The 25,404-nt window shown below is 41.2% G+C and overlaps 1 long non-coding RNA gene across 1 annotated transcript in view; it reads left to right on the top strand.

Annotated features, from left to right (window-relative positions):
* The window catches only part of LOC117363388, a 39,035-nt gene that overhangs the window by 13,095 nt on the left and 536 nt on the right, over positions 1 to 25,404 (top strand). The window contains exon 3 of the long non-coding RNA XR_004540044.1: positions 11,424 to 11,615. This is a non-coding gene — a long non-coding RNA (uncharacterized LOC117363388). The remainder of the gene's footprint in view (positions 1 to 11,423; positions 11,616 to 25,404) is intronic.

Genomic DNA, 25,404 nt, shown 5'->3' on the forward strand with positions numbered 1-25,404 from the left:
TTGGTTTTCTTTTATCATTGGACCTTGACAATCTGCAGCCATAGCTAAACCTAAGAGATCCAGAGCAAGAAATTACCTGTACTGGTCTCATGGTGCATCTGAACTAAGTGATCATGCCTGTGATACTTCTGGTTTTACAGAGCCCAGAATTGTTGCCATTATCCTAATGCCAGCCTTGGCTAAGCTGTTTTTTGTTTTGGTTTTTAAAAAATTTCAGAAACCTGCTATTAAAATCAGCCCATTTCTGTCAATATGTCTTCCCATTATAAAATGTAGGGTGTTTGTTTGGTTGTTGTTTTTTTCAGTTTAAATTTAGCAAGTATGCCTTTTGTTACATAAAAAATAGAGTTTTCACAGTTCGATTTTCAGTGGCAGGAAAAGTTGATTGTATATTTTGTTTTTTGAAATGTAATTCAAAACATGATTTATATTTATATGCAGTAAAGGTAAAATATGCCAGAATGCTGATGGTTACCTCTGCCTTCTGCTCCACTAGTTTACAAGCTTGTGCTGCAGGAATTAGAGGCCTACTCAGGCTCGTAATCTTTCCAAATCATCCAGCCATACTTTCTTTAGCTCCCACTCAGGGCCGATGTTAGAGATGCAGGGGCCCAAAACAGAAATTTGAGATATAGGCTATGTCACTTTAATTTCTGGGCATGGTTGGGGCTCTCAATTGCAATGTTTCTCAACCTGTGGTACGTGTACCCTAGGGGGGTACACGGGCCAGCTGTTCGGGGGTATGCAGGCTGGCAGCCACCCGGGATCTCTCCCTGCCTGCCCCCCCCCTGCTGAAGCCACTGCTGATGCCGATTCCTCCCTGCCACCCGTCATGTTCCATCCTCCCGCTGCCATCCAGCATGCTCCATCCATCCCCGGCCGCAACAACTCCGGCCCTCTGTGCATGTTCTGCCTATCTCCAGGCGAGTGGCAGAGTCTCCAGGTGCTAACTGCAGCAGCTCTCCACAAATGTCCTTCGCCACTTGCCAAACATCTTTGTATTTATCTTCTTCTGGAACACCTCGCAAGTGCAAGTTGCACCTCCTGAAACGGTTTTCTAGGTCCTTTATCTTCTCCCAGAGTTCCAACTTTGCAGCCTGAAGGACCCCAATATCAGAGTGATATCACCCAATATCACCAGCTCCTTTGCAATCTCATCAACTCGGGCCTCCACTTCTTCCTGTCTCTTGGTGAGCTCCTGTATGTCCTGTTTTGTGTCAACCACCGCTTGCCAAATATTGGCGCGTATTGCAAGCATATCCACTTTCAGGCCAGCCAAAAGTTCTACAAAGCAGGTGCCATCAGTATGCTTGCTGCCCCACTTCCCGAGCTCACATCAGCTGCAGTGTGTGGCTGGGACTGCCGCCATTTTAGAAGTGCTGGGGTAGCCACCGGGCTTCTCGGCCACTGCTCTGGTTTGGGTGTTAGCAAACCGGTACGCGTCTAGCTTGCGTTGCATGGACATGGTATATTCCCGCACTTGAGGGAGATGAAATGAGGGTGAAAAGTGTGCCGCAGTCACTTAGTTTTGACTAATTTCACCGCCCAAAGGAGCTTCACTGCTGTGCATCTTACCACATCAGTGACATCCTTCACTTTGTAATTTTTTAAATGGAGCTGTTTATTTCATGAGTACTGAAAGCAGAGTCTCTAGAAACTTCACAGTGTATAGCCTGAGGTTTATCATATTTTCTCCTTGGAAGAGAAAACCTATAATGGTAGCAAGCCATAAAAGAGACCCAATTTGGTAATATTTTAATGAAGTTCCTCTACCTATGGGTAAAGCAGGCATATGTGCAAAATGCAAACATCAACAACGACATGCAAGACCTGGTGTCACATATGAAATAACATCATGAGAAGTGCTTTGATGAAGATGACAAAAGAAACATGTTTGAACAGGCAGGATCTTCAGGTTGGTAAATGTTTTTATTTCATCATATTTCTTAGACTACCTTGAGTAATTGTCATATTTAAGCAATAATATATTGTTATTACTGCATGTTACCGTCATTTTGATAGTTATGAAGAAATTAAAGAGCTGAAACAAGCAAATATATATATATATTTTATTTTTTTTTTGGTAGTACTGAGTGACAGTGAATACAGTTAGTAATACTGAATAAGCAAAAATAATAGCAATGACTTTTTTGTTTAGGAAAATCTCTCATCAACCTAAAGGATTCTGGGCACTATCCTCCTTCAAGGTCACCATCCTCATGTTCCACAGAGTTATCTTCCAAGATAGTTTTTCAGTCACATCATACACATCACATATCCAGAGTATATCACTTAAAAGAGAGAAAAAAATCAAATCATCCAGGAACCACCATAGATAAGTTTGTGATAAAAACCAGCAAATTAGAAAAAGAGGTAATTGATGAAAAAATTGCCCAGTTCATTTGTGACAAACTCTTCTTTCTGTCTGATTGAAAATCCACACTTCATTAATATGGTTCAGTCACTGAGACCAGGTACAGTTCACCCAGGAGAGCAGATGTTACAGAGAAACTGCTGGATAAATGGTATGACAGAGAAATGGAGCAATGTACAACAGGTCTAATGAACTTATTGCACTTCTTCGAAGGAATTAACAAACGGATGGACAAAGGAGACCCCATAGACATCATATATCTAGATTTCCATAAAGCCTTTGACAAGATGCCCCATGAACGCCCACTCTGGAAACTGAAGAACTATGGGGTGGAAGGAGACGTACATAGATGGATCAGAAACTGGTTGGCGGGTAGGAAACAGAGGGTAGGAGTGAAGGGCCACTACTCGGACTGGAGGAGGGTCACAAGTGGGGTCCCGCAGGGCTCGGTGCTCGGGCCGCTGCTATTTAATATATTCATAAATGATCTAGAAACAGGGACGAAGTGTGAGATAATAAAATTTGCAGACGACACCAAACTATTTAGTGGAGCTCGGACTAAAGAGGACTGCGAAGAATTGCAAAGGGACTTGAACAAACTAGGGAAATGGGCGATGAGATGGCAGATGAAGTTCAACGTTGAGAAATGTAAAGTATTACATGTGGGAAACAGAAACCCGAGGTACAACTATATGATGGGAGAGATGTTATTAAATGAGAGTACCCAAGAAAGGGACTTGAGGGTAATGGTGGACATGACAATGAAGCCGACGGCACAGTGGCCACTAAGAAGGCAAACAGAATGCTAGGCATAATCAAGAAAGGTATTACAACCAGAACGAAAGAAGTTATCCTGCCATTGTATCGGGCGATGGTGCGTCCGTATCTGGAGTACTGCGTCCAATATTGGTCGCCGTACCTTAAGAAGGACATGGCGTTACTCGCGAGGGTTCAGAGGAGAGCGACGCATCTGATAAAGGGGATGGAAAACCTTTCATACACTGAGAGATTGGAGAAACTGGGTCTCTTTTCCCTGGAGAAGAGGAGACTTAGAGGGGATATGATAGAGACTTACAAGATCATGAAGGGCATAGAGAGAGTAGAGAGGGACAGATTCTTCAAACTTTCAAATAATAAAAGAACAAGAGGGCATTCGTAAAAGTTGAAAGGGGACAGATTCAAAACATATGCTAGGAAGTTCTTTACCCAACGTATGGTAGACACCTGGAATGCACTTCCAGAGAGCGTAATAGGGCAGAGTACTGGGGTTCAAGAAAAGATTGGACAATTTCCTGCTGGAAAAGGGGATAGAGGGGTATAGATAGAGGATTACTGTACAAGTGCTGGATCTGTTGGGCCGCCGCGTGAGCGGACTGCTGGGCACGATGGACCTCAGGTCTGACCCAGCAGTGGCATTGCTTATGTTCTAGAGGCTAAAATTGTGAATAAGTCTTGATGGGTGAAGTAATGTCCACAATGATTCTGTTCTGTGTGCTTGTACAACAACAGAAGAAAAGAATGTATTTCTTGCAGAAACAATTGATATTTCAGGAAAAGAACACACAGCAGAATACTTACAGGAAGTAGCAGCAAAAGCTATAATAAAATGTGAACAAAAGTTCAAATGTCTAGTGTGCACTTTAGTCACAGACAATGCTGCAAGTTTATCCAAAATGAGAAGAAATTTAGACGGGCAGAAAGAGAATACTAAGATAATAACATATGGTTGTCATGCTCATTTGCTGCACCTCTTAGCCCAAACTTCAGTGTCCCAGAAATAAAGACAAATGTTGAAATTGCTAAATACTTCCATAATATCGTTTTGTAGCAGCAGCTCTGAAAAGAATAGATGGAATCAAGCTAATGCTCCCACAAGATGTTAGATGGAACTCTGTAATGGACTGTTTTGAGCAGTATATTAAGAACTGGACTACTCTCATGGGAACAAAATCGAGAACAAATAGATGGTACTGTTACAGCAAAAGTCCTTAACATTGGTCTTAAGAGAAATGTTGAAGATATGCTGAGAATCCTGAAACCCATTTCAGAATTTAAACAAAATACAGAAAAATAGCTATTTTATTGCTGTGCTGTTGAAATTTGGCAAGAACTGAGTAAGCACTTAAAAGAACTGTACAATGACGGAATTAAATTACAAGCATTAAAAAAAACAAATGGAAGAATTACTGTGTCCAGATCATTTTCTTATAAATATCGTCAATATCTGGTACTAGGGTCAAACCTTAAATTGCTGAAGAAGAAGCATTAGCTATGACCTGTGTATCCAGGAATCATCTATCTGTAATGCCAATTATAATAAACTTCAGAGCTGCCAACTATAATAAACTTCAGAGCAAAGGGGGGAACCATCCAAGAAATATATGTTTGATGATGATATTTTCAAAAACAAAAGTCACACCAGTGAGTGAACTGGTGGAGGTCACTTGGATTTAGAGACTGTTGAAGTAATTATTTCATTTTTAACAGCAGTAGCTGCTTCTGCTGGCATAGAAAGAATATCTTCTTTTGGGTTCATTCATTCCAAATTGAGAAATCATTTGGGACCTGATAAAGCAGGTAAGCTTGTTTTTCTTTTCCAGTTTATGAACAAACAAGATGAAGATGATTAAGCTACAGAAGACAGTACTTTAAGTTTTTCATGAGTGGACCTGGCTGATAGTCTAAGGTCCCCTTTTATGAAGCTAAGTAGAACATTTTAGTGTGAGCTTGTGAGGTAAATGTGCCAGCGCTCATAGGTCTTGAATAAGTGCCAGAGCATTTACCTTGCTGGTCCATGCTATAACGTTCTACAGTGGCTTTGATAAAAGGAGCCCTAAGGTTTTTAAAGATATTTTGTTTAACCACATCAATTAACATTGATGTTTAAGCAAATACAAGAATACATATGCTATGTTATTGTTTTGTTGAAATAAAACTATTTAAATTGTCATTAAGGTAATGATTATTTTTCTCCTTTCAATAAAGTACAGCAGAAAGTTGTCCAAATATGAATGATTAACCTATTACCCGTTACCAACAATTGGGTGTTTTTTGCTCTCATGGATGTTACTACCTGTTGTTTATTGTAAGATCAAGTTTAAATGACAATCATTTTTCCACAGTATTATGGGATTTTTTTAACCTATTAAACTGGAAATAGTTCACTTGTAATTATTTCATAATAGTTCACTTGTAATTATTTCATAATGCCCTAATGCTCCTTTTACTAAGGTGCATTAGGGCATTAACGTGAGAGCTAGACCTTAACGCATCTTAGTAAAAGGAGCCCTATATATTTCTAATTCTATAAGCAAATCAGTAAGTCTTTGATATAACTGTAAAACAATTCTGAAAAATTATTTTTCAAAAAATAAAACCTTCATCTGCTTGTAAATATAAAGATTATTCCAGCAAGAATGAGTCTTTCTATAGAAAACCATGATTTAAATAAAGTTTTTTTCTGACTAGTGATTTAAATCAAATCCTCCCTGATTGGAAGTGAAGTGAAAATTCCTGTCAGGTGGTATGGGAGTTGTAGTGGAATTCTCTGCTACAGTGCACCCTATCAAATATTAAATATGTAGTGATGAGAAATGAATTGGATTACCAAGGGGAAAGAGGAAGGGAAGTGGGTATAAAAGTGGTGTGTCTGGGAGTTATAAGAACCACCATCTGCCAGAGTCCATGAGTGTATTTATATCATGGTAATAAATAGGGTTATCATGGAGTGGGAATATAACAAAAGGAAGAAAACTGGGAAAAGATTGCTATTCAGATTGTGGTCAAGCTGAGATTGGAAGATGGCTACCTTGAGCTTTATGTGCTACTGTTAAAATTCTTAGGCATGGCTTGTTTTCATTGCTTGTGTCATTTAATTGCCAAATGAACAGATTTCACCAAATGTATAGAAATACTTTCTGTAATACCCATATTCTGTAATGGCTAGCTTTATGTCGTTTTATTATGTAATTCATGTGTTTGTTTTGGTTTGAATAAAAATTATCCTGCAGTGATGCCAATAATGCTAATGCATTTTATTGATGGGATGGGGGGGGGGTGAGTATAATCTTCAAAAAAATCACCTAGGTAAAATGGAGGGCTAAAAGTTGCCATACTGTTTCCACAGGTGCCTTTCTCTTTACCTAAAAGGTGTATGTATATGTATATATATATATGTATGTATATGATTTTTATATATTTATGACTTTTTTGCTGTCTGAGCAGCCACTTCATGCTATACTATTAGCCCTTATGGGGGCTTTACATCACAGAACAATTCAATAAATAATATAAGAACATAAGAAGTGCCTATGCTGGGTCAGCCCAGAGGTCCATCGTACCCAGCAGTCCGCTTGCGTGGCTGCCCAACAGGTCCAGGACCTGTGTAGTAGTCCTCTATCTATACTCCTCTATCCCCTTTTCCTTCAGAAAATTGTCCAATCCCTTCTTGAACCATATTACCGTACTCTGTCCTATCATGCCCTCTGGAAGCTCATTCCAGGTGTCCATCGACATGTCAGATGAGGTTCAACGTGGATAAGTGTAAAGTGATGCATGTCGGTAACAAAAATCTCATGCATGAATACAGGAAGTCCGGAACAGTACAAGCAGAGACCTCCCAGGAAAGGGACTTGGGAGTTCTGAAGTTGATGAAGCCATCCACGCAATGTGCGGCAGCGGCAAAAAGGGCAAACAAAATGCTAGGAATGATAAAGAAGGGGATCACGAACAGATCAGAGAAGGTTATCATTCCGCTGTACTGGGCCATGATATGCCCTCACCTGAATTACTGCGTTCAGCACTGGTCGCTGTACATGAAGAAGGACACGGTACTACTCGAAAGGGTCCAGAGAAGAGCGACTAAGATGGTTAAGGGGTTGGAGGAGCTTTCGTACAGTGAAAGATTAGAGAAACTGGGCCTCTTCTCCCTTGAACATAGGAGATTGAGAGGGGACATGATCGAAACATTCAAGGTACTGAAGGGGATAGACTTAGTATATAAAGACAGGTTGTTCACCCTCTCCAAGGTAGGGAGAATGAGAGGGCACTCTCTAAAGTTGAAAGGGGATAGATTCTGTACAAACGTAAGGAAATTCTTCTTCACCCAGAGAGTGGTAGAAAGCTGGAACACTCTTCCGGAGGCTGTTATAGGGTAAAACACCCTCCAGGGATTCAAGACAAAGTTAAGACAAGTTCCTGCTGAACAAGAATGTGCGCTGGTAGGACTAGTCTTGGTTAGGGTGCTGGTCTTTGACCAGAGGGCCACCGCGTGAGTGGACTGCTGGGCATGATGGACCACTGGTCTGACCCAGCAGCGACAATTCTTATGTTCTTAAATAACTTAAGGGAGAAGGGCAGTTTTCAAAACAGATTAGCTGCCTGTATTTAGGTAGCCCAGATCACTGTGTTTGAAAATATGTCATACTGAATGGCTAAGTATAGCCATCTATGTCGCAGTGTTTTAGAAAAGATTTTGCTTTTCCTTGATTGTCATGACAGAAGTAGCTTTAGGGGCCTTTTTACTAAAGCTTAATGCACTAACAGAATTAGCATGTGCTAAATTCTAAGAAGTTCAAAGGTATAAAATGGGCCTCTTTGCATTTAGCACACACTAATTCTGTTAGTGCATGCTAAGCTTTAGTAAAAGGACCTTGTAAGGAAGTGGATGAGATGACAAGGAGCACTTCCTCACTGAGGATGCAGGTTAGCTATCTGACAGCCGATGGTGTTAAACTGCTAGAACAGGCCCCAAGTCAGAGGGGTGGGGCTCAGAGGAAAGGAGGTTTAAAATTAAAAGCAGGATATACTGTAGAAGCAGAGAGGCTCCAAATGTAGATGCTTTCAGGAGGACCCATGCAAATGGACAAGTCATAGTGCCTGAAGAGAGGACCAAGGGAGTAACATAGTAACATAAATGACGGCAGATAAAGACCCGAATGGTCCATCCAGTCTACCCAACCTGATTCAATTTTAATTTTTTCTTCTTAGCTATTTTAAGGTGGCTCAGGTACCTTTGTGTGGGGAGAGACTATAAAGGTAGAAAGTCTCTTTATCATTTTGAAGAGCCAGATATTAAGGCACTAACTAAAGGCAAATCTGTGCAGGACTCTGTGTGGAACTATAATTCTGTGGGGTGTAGCCAGGGACCAGCTCTAGAGGGACTACCTTCTATTGGTTTACAAGGAATATTGATGCTAGTTTTAATGCAAGCTATGTTAATAATAAATAAATTATTTTGGCTACTCCTACCCCTTGTCTGCTTGCATTCCTGAGAAATTCAAGCCTGCTGTTTACCCAGGTACCACAGGCCCCTTAGTCTCTTAGTAATGAGAGGAATGCATTCAAGGAAGTTTGCAATAAAGCAACATTCATCATTACATTACAATACAATTCATGCAGAAAGGCATTACTTGCAACAGAAGGGAAATTGAAAGATGAGTAAGAATTATTTGTCCAGTCTAGAGAAACTGGGTCGAGAAGAAGGAAGTGAGAGAGAGTGCTAATCTCAATCATATATGGTGAGGGTAGTCAGAAAAATTTTAACAAAATATATGGAAGATTGAGAAGCATATCTGTGTAAATCTTTGACACAGAAGGTATGGGGCCAAAACATTCAGAGTGCCAATAAAAGCTATACATTGGTTCTGATAAAAGAAAATAGTTGGAAAGTTTATTAAGGTGTTACTGAATCATCTACACAAAATTTACTCGTTGGTATGTAGGGAAGAGAATGAAAGGATGTGGAGGCAGATATTGGAGAAAGTCAGGTGAATCTTCAGTGATAGAGTGCTGTGGAACCCAAAGTTATACCTTTTGGGGTACTGGGGACACCCAGGGCTATTTTTACTACAGTTTAGTAAAAGGACCCCTAAGATACTAGAATATATTTATAATTTTATAGCATCTTCCCCCTTCCTATGCCACCTACTGCCCTGGCTGCTGTGTGTCTAATTGTGGTCTCTGAAAATGTTATCTGCGGTCCTTCAAATTTAGACCTTAATAAGTCTGTCACTTGCCTGTTCGCTACTACTATATACAGTAGTAGAGATGTGAACAAGGAGAAAAAAAAGTTCTTCATGGATTTTCATGTTGCCAGAATGATCTGTGCTAGAATGCTGTGCTGCTGCTTTCCTTTGAGAGAAACTAACCCCTGACACAAGCAGATATGCTGAAACATGGCCCGTGTCAAGTCCATCAATAAATCCAAGTTATATTCCCCGGTACTTGAAGGCCTTCTGTTCTTTTTCTGTTTCTCTGCTTGTATGACGTATGCTTTCTCCCTCTGCTTTTTACTCATGCATTTTCAGTTCATTCCCTATTTTTTAGACTGTGTTTTGGCTTGTTTCATACATTAGTTTTAATTTTATTGCACATTAAAACTTCACATTAAAACTTTTTAACATGTTAATTAACATAATGAGTGTTAATTCATAAGTTAATGTATATGCACAAAATTCGGGCCCACTGACAAATATGCACTAACAAATGTACATCCCTACTATTTAGGAGTATCTACTGAAATTATGTAAATTTATTTATTTATCCCCTCCTTTACAAAGCCATGCTAGTGTTTTTAGCACTGGCCGCCATGGTAACAGATCCAACGCTCATAGAATTCTTTAAAATGCTGACACGGCTTTGTAAAGGAGGGGGTTATTTATGTATTTTATTTGTTTTATATCCCATCCTCCCCAGAGAGTTCAGAATGCATTATAAGGTACCACACATAATAATTAAGTGAATGAGTTACATAAATATTGGGTAATTGGACTTGTGAAAGGCCTGAATGAATTAGGAAATTTATTTATTTATAAATTTATATACTGCCTAAATTCAAGGCGGTTTACAAAATTCAAACATACAGAAATCAGAAATTAAAAATTAAAATCTTCACTCATAATTAAGTTCTATACTAAAATCAACCAAACACATCACAGAAATGCTTTAACAAACAACTGGGTTTTTAGCTGTTTCTTAAATTATAATCGGTTGGACCATAATCATAACTGTCCTGCTAAAGCATTCCACAACTTAACAACAGCAATATAGAAAGCCTTTGCCCTAGTATCTGCATATCTACCCTGCACTATAGGGTCCAGTAATCTTTGGTTTTCAGATTGCAAAGATCTATTTGGCTGATAGGGAATCACAACTTGACGAAAATATCATGGTGTTTGATAATAAATAGTTTGCTTCCTGACAATTATCAACTCTTTTCAATTACTGTCTAGTATTTCTCTTCTTATTGAAAAATCTATTCAAGTATTGGGTGTTTTAATTGACACTACTCTAAGCATGGACTTGCAGGTCAACATGATTTTATTCTATTTATTTATTTATTTAATTTTCTATACCATCCTCCCAGGGAAGCTCAGAATGGTTTACATGAATTTATTCAGAAACTCAAGCATTTTTCTCTTGTCATTAAAAGTATTTTTTCAAATGCAATAATTATATTCAAATTGTCACTTTTTCAATGAAGAACATTTTCAAGTTTTGGTTCAGATATTTTATCTCCCACTAACCCTTCCCAAAACTATCCCAACTATTCCACAATTCACTAACTACCTCTACCCACCCCCCAACTACATCCATTCCCAAATTACTTTCACAACTACGTCCTCTGCTACTCAACTATATAACTATACCCTTTCAACAACCCCCCTTAAAACTACTTCCTCAAATACCTGTCCATCCCAACTATCTCAACTCCCAAAACTGCATCAACCTCAAAACTATCTCCACAACTACCTATTGACCCCTATCTGCCTCACCATATCCTATCTGCCTCACCATATCCTACTTACCCCCACCACCTCCAGCTAGCCTTGCTCCCTAAAATATGACTTGCATTATTACCACGAACAAACTGCTCTTCCCCTCTCTCCTCTAAGTCAGTAGCACACATATTAGACAGCACAGCTACACACACAAAGGATTAATTAAGAATTCCATGAGCCATGTTCTGCATGCTTCCCTTGCTTGTTTTTTGTTCACTGTTCTTTTGCAGACACCTAATTGAAGATTTTTGTAATTCTTCTTACTTCAGCACTCGGCATTCTAATCAAGCCAGAGCCATGGCAGAGAGAAGTTGGGTAAAAGAGAGTTCTTGGTCCAAGATAATCCCGAGGTACCTGAAGTAGGTTACTAGAAAATAATGTAATCTGAGAATCTAGGAGAAAGCAATAGCGAAGTGGGACTACCTGTGATCCAGGATGTCTGTTATACAAAGAAAGTTTTGGTAAGTCATACTTTAATAGAACCTAATGCTGTGTTGAGATTTTTCAAGTTTGGATTTATTGGGTTTGTCTTGTGATGCAATAGGATATTGTTAGTGTAATAGAAGGTTATACTTGGACAGAATGTCAGGTTAATAGATGTTAGTTAATAATGTGAGAATGATCTTATAGCTAAGACCAGGGTGAAAGCCAGATTGTCGTGAATGTAAAATATAGCTAGCATCAATGTGATTAAGACGCTGTTTGAGAGTGGTGGTCATCGTTTTTATGTCCACTGCCAGCTATGTCCCGGATATTCAGTGCCAGGCCATGTCAGGGCACCAGCATTGAATATCCAGTTTTAGGTTGGCCTCTAAAGCTTATGCAGTTAAGTTCTATATTCAGCCCTTGACTGTATAAACTGAACCACTTAAAGATTGGGCTGTTATTTATATAGACAATTTATGCAGCTATCTTATGCAGTCAAGGGCTAAATATTGGCATTTAACTGTATATGTTCCAACTCTGCCCTTGGAATGCTCACGTTAGTCTGTTTTGGTGCAGGTGTTAGCCACAAATATTCACTGGCACTAACTGGTTAAGGGCCACTGAATATTGGCAGCTAGCCACAAACAAGCGATTTAAGCAAGCAGGAGCCTCTCCTGCACACTTTAATCATTTTGAATATTGGTTGGAATGTGTTCGATGATTTTAGATTTGAAATGAGGAAATAGCTAGAAGTCAATTCACTGTTTAAGCTTTTTTTTTTTTTAATTGGTTTTATAACTTCATGTTTCCAAATAGTTGGAAATTCTCCTGTAGCGAGGCTTTTGGAAACCATTTGTAGGAGGAAAGGCGTAAGGCAGTGTTGAGGGATGGAAACTCATGATGATGGAATGGAGGGCGGGAGAGAGACAGGCAGCAAGGTTGAGCCACTGTAACTAACCAAATAGAATTAGCACAGTACCGGGTAAAGCTTTGGATTCTCGCCCAGAAATAGCTAAGAAGAAAAAAAAAAAAAAATTTAAATTGAATCAGGTTGGGCAGACTGGATGGACCATTCGGGTCTTTATCTGCCGTCATCTACTATGTTACTATGTTACTATGTAAGTGCAGAATTCTGAACAAATTCTACATTGCACAGTTGTGCAGAATTCCCCCCAAGAGTAATATAACCTGTGGGCCATTACAGTCCAATGTTCCTTCTCTATCACCCCCTGATATCATCCATCTAATAAATATACCCAGATGCAGCTGCATGCATCCGTTAAAATGAAGGTAGCAGTTTGAGATCTTAAATAGACACAGAAAGTTAACAGCCACCAGGATGCCTGCATTTCACAATACTGTATAGGTTCATATGGGGACCACAGGTGTTCCAAGGTAGGTTTCGGAAATGGTCCCTCTGGAGTATGTTCACAGAGTCCAGCAGTAGAGGTATTGAAAAAAACCTTCCTTAAAATGTCACTGTCCAAGGCTGCTCTATCCAACTTCAATGCTTCTTCTGAAACTTGGCAAGTACCACTTTTAAAGTCGAGAGAAAATTCCCAAGGAAAAGCAGCAGAAAAGTTAGCGCCAACACAAACACCTGCCATTCCTTATACGCCTCATGCCTGGACAGCTCAAACAGCATAATGGGGTTATAGAGTTGCCACATCCAGGACTGGAATCCCTCTACTGTCGGGTCTAAAGTATTTCTTTCGTCTAATGCCCGAAATCTATAAAGACAGCCGCTTTGGTAATAATACTGTAAGAACTGTACACAGCTCTGAAACATGGAAAATGCCAGAAACTGATTGTGAGAGAGCACGGAAACCATTCTAGCATCACTAACTGACTACCTCCTCCAACTATTCTCCCAGGGAAACAGCGCACTGCTACTCTAGTTTGACCTCAGCAGTGCCTTCGACCTTGTAGACCATGACATCCTGCTTAGTTGCCTAGACTCTATAGGCATTTCGGGACAGGTACTAACTTGGCTCACAGGCTTCCTAAAAAACCGCACCTACCAAGTCCACTATGAGGGAACCTTCTCCCATACTTGGTGCAACCCCTGTGGAGTTCCTCAAGGCTCCCCCCTATCCCCCTCCCTATTCAATATCTACATGGCATCGCTGGGACACATGTTATCAGACCGAAAGCTGAAATCCTATATTTATGCAGATGACATTACAATCGTCATCCCCATCTCCTCATTGTCACAAGAAACAGAACAACACATCTCATCAGTACTCGCCATGGTCGAACATTGGACCACTCGGTTCAAACTAAAACTAAATCCAGAAAAAACCAAATTCTTCCTTGCAAGCCCCAACCACAAATTAACAACCACCACCCTGCAATTTAACGGTCTAACTTACCCTATCAATTCCAACATCAAAAATTTTGGAGTCATCCTGGACCGCTGCTTGACCTTTGAAGACCACACCAATGCCCAGGTCAAAAAATGTTTTTACACCCTCTGGAAACTCCTTACCATCAAACATTACTTCGACTTCCCCTCCTTCAGACTGCTGATCCAATCCCTAGTCTTAAGCACCCTTGATTACTGCAACATCATATATTTGGGCTCCTACAAGAAAACCATTAAACGTCTGAGACTCATTCAAAACACCGCCGTCCGCCTCATCTATGGCCTCAAAAAGTCAGACCATATTAGCCCTTACTACAGAAAACTTCACTGGTTACCAATAGAAGCGAGAGTCATTTTCAAATTCGCCTGCCTCTGCTTCAAAACCTTAACCGGCTCGTCCCCAATATACCTGTCACAGCACTTTGCGTTCCCAGGTACCAATCGCACACGCAATGCCTATCTATTTTACCTACCCATCCCCAAAGAGATGCACCTACAAAAGATTCCTTAACAAAACTCTCTCATTCCAAGCTGGCAGATGGACTGACTGCCTGACTACCCTCATCTCATCTGCTCCATCCTACTCATCCTTCAGGAAATCTCTTAAATCTTACCTCTTTGATAAATTTCTTTAGTGCCTGCTCTCAACTGCATGGTACATTCTCTGACATTGTATCCTCGCTGTATATGTACAGTCTCTTGCATTGTAAACTGCTCTCAACTGCACTGTTCTTTCTCATGCATTGTATCTTCGCTGTATATATACAGTCTCTTACATTGTAAACCACTCTGAACTGTTTGTAGTATTGCAGTATACAAAAATAAAGTTATTATTATTATTATTTATTAGTCCATCAGGCCATGTCAGCATCACCCCAGAGAGAAATGTCTAGAGAACAGGTGGTAAGTGATAGATTTGATAAACTATTTTAGCATACATTCTCAAAGGATAAAATAGGTCCCTGTTCTAAAATAGCACTATTTGTGGTAAAATAACCAGTTTTAACAGTAGCACACAATGATGAATTCCCCCTTGGTGAATTCTGTCAGACTTGGGACTAAAAAGGCTTGGGTAGAAGGTGTTGGAATGGGAGTAGGGTTGGATCAGATGAGTGAACAGAGGGATGAGGACTAGTGCTGCCTGATTCATGAAAAAATATTTTGATTCGATTCAGCCTACTGAATCAATTTTTCGATTTGATTTTCCTGCTCAACTGGGTGGGTTTTGTGTGTGGGGGGTGTTCAAACGTCCTGGTGGGTTTGTTTTATAGCGTCTTCACCCCTTTTATAGCCTCTTTACCCCCTTTGCCCTCTCCTACCCACACTGGTCCTGTGGTATAAACAAAATAAACCAAAAATACTTTTCCTCTCTGTTAAATCCTAGCTTACATTTGCGGTCTGATACCAGCTCTGGAAGGATACACATTTCAAATCTGACATATTGTAATCACAAAACAGAAAATAAAATTATTTTTCATACCTTTTGTTGTCTGGTCATTTTTCAGATCATGTTGGTCCCAGGCTCTGGTTGTCTTCTGATTAGGCTCTCCTTCTTTCTTCTTTCTTTGTGCTAACCATCCATCTTCCATCTCTGTCCTCCCCTTCTGTTTCCCTTTCCTCTCCCGGAGGTCTGGCATCTTTCCTTTTTTTCATCTCCATCCCCCCGCAGTGCAGCAATGGACTCCATCATCCACAGATCCACCATCTCTCCTTTTCTCTACTATCCTTTCATCCAGCATCTCTCTCCCTATTCTCCTCTCCAGTAGTGTCCCCCTTGTGTCCCTGTTCCTATGCTCCCTCCATGCCCAGCATCTTATCTCTGTTTCATGTCTCTCCCCATATCCAGCTTCTTCTTTCTCACCTCCTGTATCCCCTTCCCCAGGTACAGGCTTTCTCCTACTATCTCTCCTGCCATCCTGTACCCTGCCCACCTACTTTGGAGCAGTATCTGTCCCTCTTGTACCCTTCCCCTTGTGGTCTTGCATTTCTTTCTCCCTCTCTCTATTAGTCCAGCACCTCTCCTCTGCTTTCCTCCCTCTCTTTTTGGTTTGGTCTCTCTCTTCCCTTCACTTCACCCCAGGTCTGGCATCTCCCCTCCCCTCTCTTACTCCTTCCTTCTCCTCCCTCTGCACAGGCCTGCCTCCCTGCCATGAAGGAACTCTTCCTCCTCCTCCCTCTGCACAGGTCTGCCTCTCCATCGTGAAGGCCTGCTCTTCCCGCGAAGGTCTGCTCCCCTGCCGCGAAGGCTTGCTCCCCCCACAAGCCTGCATGTTCCCCCAGTTTCCCTGCTTTTACCTTAAGCTAATATGGCAGCCTACAGGATTGCTGGTGCTATAACGATCCCTGTAGCTGCCGTCATCCTCAGTGGCACGTTTCCTCTGTCGCGATCCTGACCCTGACATCAGAGGATGGGTGTGACCGTAGCAGAGAGAACCAAAGCTAGTCGTCCAGCAGAAGAGCGCGCTGGACCACTACTGAAGTTATCAAAGCCCCACTCCATTCCATCCAAATATGTCTAGCCACAATCAGGGCACAGATTATAGAAGTCTGTCCAGCACTGGCTTTGCTTCTCAAAAACTGGTGTTGCCATCTAATCACCACTAAGTTTATTTGGTTCCATACCTTCCATATATGATTCCTTTGTATTTATCCTGCATATTTTTAAATTCAATTACTGTTTTTATCGCCACCGCCTCTCGCGGGAGGGTTTTCCAGGTATTTACCATCCTCTATGTGAAAAAGTACTTCTCGACATTATTCCTGAGTTGGCCCCCCTGCAACCTCAATTCATGTCTTCTAGTTCTACCACCTTCCTGTCTCTGGAAAAGGTTTGTTTGTAGATTAACATCTTTCAGATATTTGAATGTCTTGGTATCCTATGTTGAATACCAGCTAGATGAAGCAAGTTAATTCCTTTGTACACTTTTTAATTGTGCAGTGCTGCCTTGATATTGTCTAGTAGTCCTAAACGCTAGAGTTATGCATCTGAACCTACAAGTTGTTTTCAGAATGCTATCAATCATCTTTCAACTCTGCCTCCTTCCCAAGGAGCTTCTCCTGCCTCCTCAGTTTTTTCTGCACGGAAGTTGCTCAGAAGCGTTTCTCCTCTGTTCTGCAGTTTTGTTATTTTTGTGTTTTTTTCTCTTAGTTTTTGGTTCCCATTTGTTGGGATCTCTGCCTGAAAGAACATACAGACTCACATGGCCACTCCTGCTTCTTTGATCCTTTAATCATATCTACTGTATTTTTCGTTCTATAAGACACCCCCCCCCCCCTGTAGAGGAGGAAAAACAAGGAAAAAAAATTTCCTCCTCCTAATGGGGGGGTGCATCTGGTGCTGGGAAGCCCAAAGCAGTCCACCCACAGCCTGAAGTTGCCCACCCGCAGCTGAAGGAGCCCACAGCCTGAAGCAGCCCACCCATTTCCCAAAGCCGCCCACAGCCTGTAGCCGCCCACATCCCCCCCGGTCCAGTGGCATGACACAGGAACATGACCTTTATGCTTCCTGCCTGAGCGGCGCTGAACCACCACAACTTTAAAAAGGTACCTGGGGAGGGGAAGGTGTATTCGCTCCATAAGATGCACCCACTTTTCCACCCCCTTTTTGGGGGGCGGAAAAAGTATGCGTCTTATGGAGTGAAAAATATGGTACATATAAACTTTTTATTTGAATGATTACACCAGTATCCATTGTGCATGGTAACCATAGATCTTTTAAAAATGGTATTTGCAGTAGTCAGGAGAACTCTTTCAGATGTAATGTCTTCTCTTCATGTCTACATAAGGTTCACCTGGATAATTTAAATATTTGCACCCTTAAAAATGATTGACACAATGTAAAATGATTTGACTTGGACCATTGATCCTTCTCTAGCAAAACCAGCTGGAAATAATTTACTGTTTCTGTCTGCCCATAACCCAGATATTTGAAAAGGACCACAAGCTAGGGTTTTACTTTTCTGGCATATAGCTACAGTAACCACTCAAATACAAGCAGAATATCAAAAAATAAAGTATAGCCACCAACAGATATTCTAAAATTATAGCCCCTTCCCAGAAATTTAGATAGAGCAGGTAACAGAAATTACGGAGAAAAGACCTCAGTGTTTCCAGATAACAAACTCCGGAAACTACTATGGCAAATGCAAATTTGTCTTAGTAACACATCCTCGGTCAGAGAAAAACTCCGTTTAAATTTAGTAAATGTAATTCATAAACTTCAAAATTTTCAAAGTCTTCAAAATAGTTTAAATAGAGTCAAAAACCTGCACTTATCTTAGGGATCCTCTGGTGTAGGCAAGGCAAGATCACCACAGAGCAGTGAAAGAGCTCCTAGTGCTACTTTCTTTCAATATAGCTTTGCACTGGGAGTAATCATAGTATTCCTGACAGGCCCTGTTTCGCAGTCAAGCTGCATCAGGGGAATTTCTAAGAACAAAAAACATTCATAATCAATTGTTTAAAACATCAAAGTTATTCAAACTTAAAAAAACTGATTCAAAAGCATTTACATTTACACAACGAGCTCCTGCTTCAAAGATCTTCATCAAGAAAATGGTGACTCAGCATCTGACTCGGCTTTAAAGGAGGTATGGCTTGACGTATAGACAAGCCAATCATAGCACATGGACAGGGCTAAGCCAATCAGCAACCATATTTCCAAATTCAAAAATATGGCCTTAATACTCAACCAAGACAATGCTTAGGAGGGACTAAACTATTCCAATACTAGAAAAAAGCTCTCCATTTTACTCTGGCATTCAAGCCAGTCAGGGTACAAGAGTGCAATTTAAAAATCCATTTTTGTTCACTTTGTCTTAACACTAGCTTGAAGTCCCCTCCTTTGCTGGATGGAAAAAATCTCTCGATAATCTAACATCGCAATTCTTCAAATGAATGGTGAAAATCTACACAATGTTGTACCATAGGTGCCTCTACTCTATTACATGTCAAGCATGATCGATGTTCTATCAATCTAGTTTTAAACGATCGTGACGTCTGTCCTACATATAATAAATTGCAGGGACATTGCACTGCATAGATCACTCCACTGGTCTTACAGGAGGAAAAAGATCTTAACATATATTCTTTGTCATCCACTGGATTTATAAATGAAATACATTCTCTAGTAACAGAACAAATTGAGCAGTGTCCACACTTAAAGTGTCCCACCATCTCATTCTGTGTGTTCTACCCGACTTCCGCTGTCACAGCACCTCTACTTGTAGGGCAGATAATTTCTTGTAAATTCTTGTTCCTCAAGTATGCTATAGTCATCTGCACATCTCTAAAACAAGGATGTATTGACAAACAGTTCCAGTACTTTTTCAGAATTTTCTCAAAGAAGCGTGCTCGCTGTGAATACCTCAATACACACACTATTTTCTCAGACGCTGGTTCGAGTTATACCACAGTTCTTCAACCGCCAGTCCGCGGACCGGTGTCGGTCCGCAGGAAATTTTTGCCGGTCTGTGCAGGGCCAGCAAGATTGACTCCCTTCAATTTCCTGCCAGTCCGTGCAGGGCCGGCAAGATCAACAGCTGAAGTCTGCGCTGTGCCGGAGAGATCTTGGGGAGCCTCCGACAGTGGCTTTCTCCCCTCTCTGCAGCTCTCCTTTACTTCCCAGTGCAGCGATTCACGAAGGCAGCCTCGGGGCTTTTGCTGAGTCGCGGCTGCCACTGATGATGCAACTTCCTCTTTCCTCAGAGGCGGCGCGATCCAACAAAGGACCCGAGGCTGCCTTCCTGAATCGCTGTGCTGAGAAGTAAGGAGAGCTGCTGGGAGGGGAGAAAGCCACTATTAGAGTCTGGGAAGCTGCTGGGCAAGGGGAAACAGGGACAGCTGCTACTGGAGAGGGAGAAGGAGAGATGCTGCTGGGAGGGCAGGAGGGAAAGGAGTTTTGGAAGCTTCTGGACAAGGGAAAAAAAGGGACAGCTGCTACTGGACCTGGAGGAAAGGAGAAGGAGAGATGCTGCTGGGAGGGGAGGAGGGAAAGAGTCTGGGAAGCTGCTGGGCAAGGGAAAAAAAGGGACAGCTGCTACTGGAGAGGGAGAAGGAGAGATGCTGCTGGGAGGGGAGGAGGGAAATGAGTCTGGAAAGCAGCTGGGCAAAGGAAAAAAAGGGACAGCTGCTACTGGACCTGGAGGGAAGCTTGTGGGCAAGGGAAAAAAAAGGGACAGCTGCTACTGGAGAGGGAGAAGGAGAGATGCTGCTGGGAGGGGAGGAGGGAAAGGAATCTGGGAAGCTGCTGGGCAAGGGAAAAAAAGGGACAGCTGCTAATGGAGAGGGAGAAGGAGAGATGCTGCTGGGAGGGGAGGAGGAAAAGGCGTCTGGGAAGCTGCTGGGCAAGGGAAAAAAAAGGGACAGCTGCTACTGGACCTGGAGGGAAGGAGAAGGAGAGATGCTGCTGGGAGGGGAGGAGGGAAAGGAGTCTGGGAAGCTGCTGGGCAAAGGAAAAAAAGGGACAGCTGCTGCTGGACCTGGAAGGAAGCTTGTGGGCAAGGGAAAAAAAGGGACAGCTGCTACTGGAGAGGGAGAAGGAGAGATGCTGCTGGGAGGGCAGGAGGGAAAGGAGTCTGGGAAGCTTCTGGACAAGGGAAAAAAAGGGACAGCTGCTACTGGACCTGGAGGGAAGGAGAAGGAGAGATGCTGCTGGGAGGGAAGGATGGAAAGGAGTCTGGGAAGCTGCTGGGCAAGGGAAAAAAGGGACAGCTGCTACTGGAGAGGGAGAAGGAGAGATGCTGCTGGGAGGGGAGGAGGGAAAGAGTCTGGGAAGCTGCTGGGCAAGGGAAAAAAAGGGACAGCTGCTACTGGAGAGGGAGAAGGAGAGATGCTGCTGGGAGGGGAGGAGGGAAATGAGTCTGGAAAGCAGCTGGGCAAAGGAAAAAAAGGGACAGCTGCTACTGGACCTGGAGGGAAGCTTGTGGGCAAGGGAAAAAAAAGGGACAGCTGCTACTGGAGAGGGAGAAGGAGAGATGCTGCTGGGAGGGGAGGAGGGAAAGGAGTCTGGGAAGCTGCTGGGCAAGGGAAAAAAAGGGACAGCTGCTAATGGAGAGGGAGAAGGAGAGATGCTGCTGGGAGGGGAGGAGGGAAAGGAGTCTGGGAAGCTGCTGGGCAAGGGAAAAAAAGGGACAGCTGCTACTGGACCTGGAGGGAAGGAGAAGGAGAGATGCTGCTGGGAGGGGAGGAGGGAAAGGAGTCTGGGAAGCTGCTGGGCAAAGGAAAAAAAGGGACAGCTGCTACTGGACCTGGAAGGAAGCTTGTGGGCAAGGGAAAAAAAAGGGACAGCTGCTACTGGAGAGGGAGAAGGAGAGATGCTGCTGGGAGGGGAGGAAGGGAAGAGAGTTACTGCTGGACAGGAGGAGGAGGGGAGGGAGAATGAAAAAAGGAAGGAAACAGCTGGCAGAGAGATTAGAGGAGGGGAAGGGAAGACACAGGCATGAGAAAGTAGAGGCCCATTGTCGCAAAGATTCTGTGATACCAACATGCGCTGGCGATCCTCAATGAGATGAAATCTAAGAAACAACTTCTGTTTCAAGGCAGGAAAATTCTTTTTGTTCCAGATCTGGCGAAAACGACTGCTGCCAAAAGAAAAATATTTCTTCAACAACGACAAGAGCTAAAAGATATCGGCGCAAGATTTGGCCTTCTTTATCCGGCCAGGATGAAAATCACGTATAACAACAAAACTTCTACTTACTCGGATCCAGCGGAACTGCAAAAATTCATAGATTCTATCAAAATGCAGTGAGGAAACTTCATTATTTCCCACGTGACACTGTTACAGATGAAGCAGCTTGAATTCTTTAACATGCCCACAGTTCTGGAGTAGGCCGCATTTTGCTCCGGCTGACCACTGTGGTTTTCAATCCCACCCATATCTTTCTTATTGTTATATTGATGGCACATTGCTACCCTTTTAGGAGGGGTTTTCTTTATGTGTGTCATTGTTGTTATCTTTTCATATCAGGATGTCATACCACTTTATTTACCTATGTTGTTCAATTTACATGTGAACTAACCTCATCTTTTTCTTCACAGCGTCTTTTAAAGGTATCTCTGCATTATATTTTATTTTTAGGATTTACATGCTAGACTTACATCTCTTATCATTTAATATCAATGGAATGAATAATTGTATAAAACGTAAGAAAATTGCACATTACATTCAGCCTCTAGCTCCAGATATTTTAATGCTTCAAGAAACCCACCTTTCAGCCTCTGACAATGCCAAAACTGTATTTAAGGGTTATTCTCCGCCTTTTTTTTCTCCTGCCATCAGGAAAAAAAACGGAGTTTCCATATACATTAAAACATCCTTACCAATCCAGATTCAAAATCAACTAGCTGATAGTGAGGGTAGATGGTGTTTATTACATGTTTTGATTCAAGATAAACCTTTCACTCTACTTAATTTATGTGCACCAGTCTCAGATTCTCCAGAATTTTTTAGATCAATACAAACAGCATTAATTCCATACTCTGCTTCTCCCTTAATTATAGGGGGTGATTATAATCAACCTTTGGATTTAATATTAGATAGAACTTCCAGCTGTCGTTCATTCAAATCCAAAACTTTAACTGAACTGCAATCTATGATTTCTAATTTTGCTCTTATAGACCCTTGGCGGATATTGAATCCCACTCAAAAAGACTATACTCATTACTCTGCTCCACATGATTCCTATGCCAGACTTGACTATTTTCTCACTTCCTCCATCCTTGCCTCTTGCCTCAGTAATAGTCTCATTCATACCATTTCATTATCAGATCATGCTCCTGTTTCATTATTTTTAAAAATACTTCCGACCTCTCCAACCCACAGCACATGGAGATTTAATAACAGCATTCTCACTGATGAGCAATTGGTAGAAAGATTGACTCAATTTAATGCTGAATTTTTTCATAACAATACTCCCAATTCTGATACCAATTGGGAAGCATATAAAGCCACACTGAGAGGAGAGATTATTAGCATGGCAGCTTGGAAAAAGAAACAGACCACCGCACGTATTAAATTTTTGGAAAATACCATTAAAGATACAGAAATCAGATATAGTAATGATCCCATGAGAAATCAGAATACTTTTACACAATTACATAAACTCAAATATGAACTTAATTCTATATATTCCGGTCTTGCTCACCAAGATATATTTATACAAAAAACGGGACATTACATTGGAGATAATAAAATAGGACAATCTTTAGCGCAATTTCTCAAAGGCAAGAAAGATAAATTCAGTATATCCTCTATTACAGACTCAAATAATAGTATAATAACGGATAACATGAAAATTAAAAGTGAGTTTGAGTCTTTCTACTCTACACTCTATACATCGGAAGTCTCCCCATCCCAGCAGGATATTATGCATATGTTAGATACTATTCAACATCCAACCCTACCACAACACCTTAAACAAGAGCTGGATCTTCCAATAACTACTCAAGAAATTCAAGATGCTATTTTTTCTCTTGCTGCACATAAGTCCCCAGGCCCTGATGGATTAACCTGTGAGTTTTACCAGAAATTTGCTATACAACTTTCTCCTCACTTACTCACTTACTTTAACCATATACATACCTTTCCTAATCAGCAAAGACATTTTACTGAAGCTACGATAATAATATTTCCAAAACCAGATCGAGGTCCTTGCTTAATGTAGATTACAAAATTCTGACAAAACTTCTTGCTAATCGTCTCAATAAAGTTATTGAATTGTTGATTTCACCTGATCAAGTGGGATTTATCAAACATAGAGTGATTGGGGATAACCTTAGACTATTCCATAATATAAATGGATGTGCAAAACACCTCGTGGAACCTGCAGTGGGATTGGCCATTGATGCGGAAAAAGCTTTTGATAGAGTGGAATGGCCTTTCCTACTGCAGGTTTTAAGATGGTTTAATTTTGGTGAATCCTTTATCTCTTGGATACAATCCTTGTATTGGAAACTTATCTCCAAAGTTCTTATCAACAACTCCTTAACTAAACCAATTGACTTGCATAGGGGCACCAGGCAAGGTTGTCCTCTTTCTCCTCTCTTATTTGATCTTTCACTAGAGCCCTTACTGTCAGGTATACGCCAATCCTCCCAAATTCAAGGCATTTTATCCCAGTCTAGAGAAATTAAATTAGCGGCTTATGCTGATGATATTCTCCTATTTATGCGAAATCCTCAATCATCCATTCCGGCCTTCCAGCAACTGGTTTATACTTATTCTCAATTATCGGGTTATAAAGTTAATTGGGATAAATCTGTTATATTCCCGCTTAACGATCATATCTCGGCGAGTGATGTCAGTCACTTCAACTTTGCGTGGACCTCAAAAGAAATAAAATATCTGGGCACTTATGTACATAAAGACTATAATCGTAGCATGGAATTTAATGTAGTTAAGCTCAAATCCTTGATCACATCACAACTTGCCAAGTGGTCTCCACTTTATCTCACTTGGTGGGGCAGGATTTCTTCCATTAAAATGACTCTGGCCCCTAAAATAAACTATCAACTTGCTATGCTACCATCATTATGTAGATCCTCTTTATATAGGTGGATAGACCAAAAAATAAGTTCCTTTTTATGGCAAAACAAAAAACCTAGATTGTCTCTGAAAAAACTAAAAGCTGCCAAGCTGAATGGAGGTGTTAACCTTCCTGATTTCTATAGATATCACCTAGCCTCATTACTTCAATATGGCACCCAATGGCTTCAAGCTGCTATATATACTTCATCTCCACCTCCAACCTGGCTGGAATTAGAACACCACATATGTTCTCCCATACCTATCCAAACTTTACCCACAATGTCCTATCCATCCACTCTCAAACATTTTCCTATTATGAAAGCTACTCAAGTTGCCCTTCGTGTTCTTGATAAACTTGCCACAAACTCTATATATGGTCACCGAAACATGTCACTCTGGAATAATATAGCTATTAAACATGCAAAAAAATCTCTCTCCTGGAAATTGTGGCAAAAACAAGGAGTGTGGACGGTGAACCAATTATATGATGGTGATAATATTATGCCATTCTCTAAATTTATAGAATGTTTTCCCATATTGCATAACAAGCATCAACAATGGACATTGTTAACGAATATATTATCTCAATTGCAATTGTCAATAACTACATGTATGATTAACTGGTGTACTTTGGTCAAAAAGAAAGGAAAAGCTATCTCATTATACTATCAACTCCTACGAGACTCCTATTTCATAGGGGCAGAAGCTATTTGGTCTAAGAATCTTAATGTTTCCTTAACACATTCTGAATGGAATACATTCTGGACTAAAACGAACAGACCTCTCCTATCAGCTAGCTTATCCCAATCCCTTTACTTCCTCATGTGGACTATCACTTGGACTCCTTCACGTATGAAAAAAGCTTCACTCACAGATAATGATTGCTGCTGGCACTGTCATTCAGCAACAGGGGATTTACAACATATGCTTT

The sequence above is a fragment of the Geotrypetes seraphini genome, chromosome 7, assembly GCF_902459505.1.
Source record: "Geotrypetes seraphini chromosome 7, aGeoSer1.1, whole genome shotgun sequence".
Taxonomy (NCBI): Eukaryota; Metazoa; Chordata; class Amphibia; order Gymnophiona; family Dermophiidae; genus Geotrypetes; species Geotrypetes seraphini.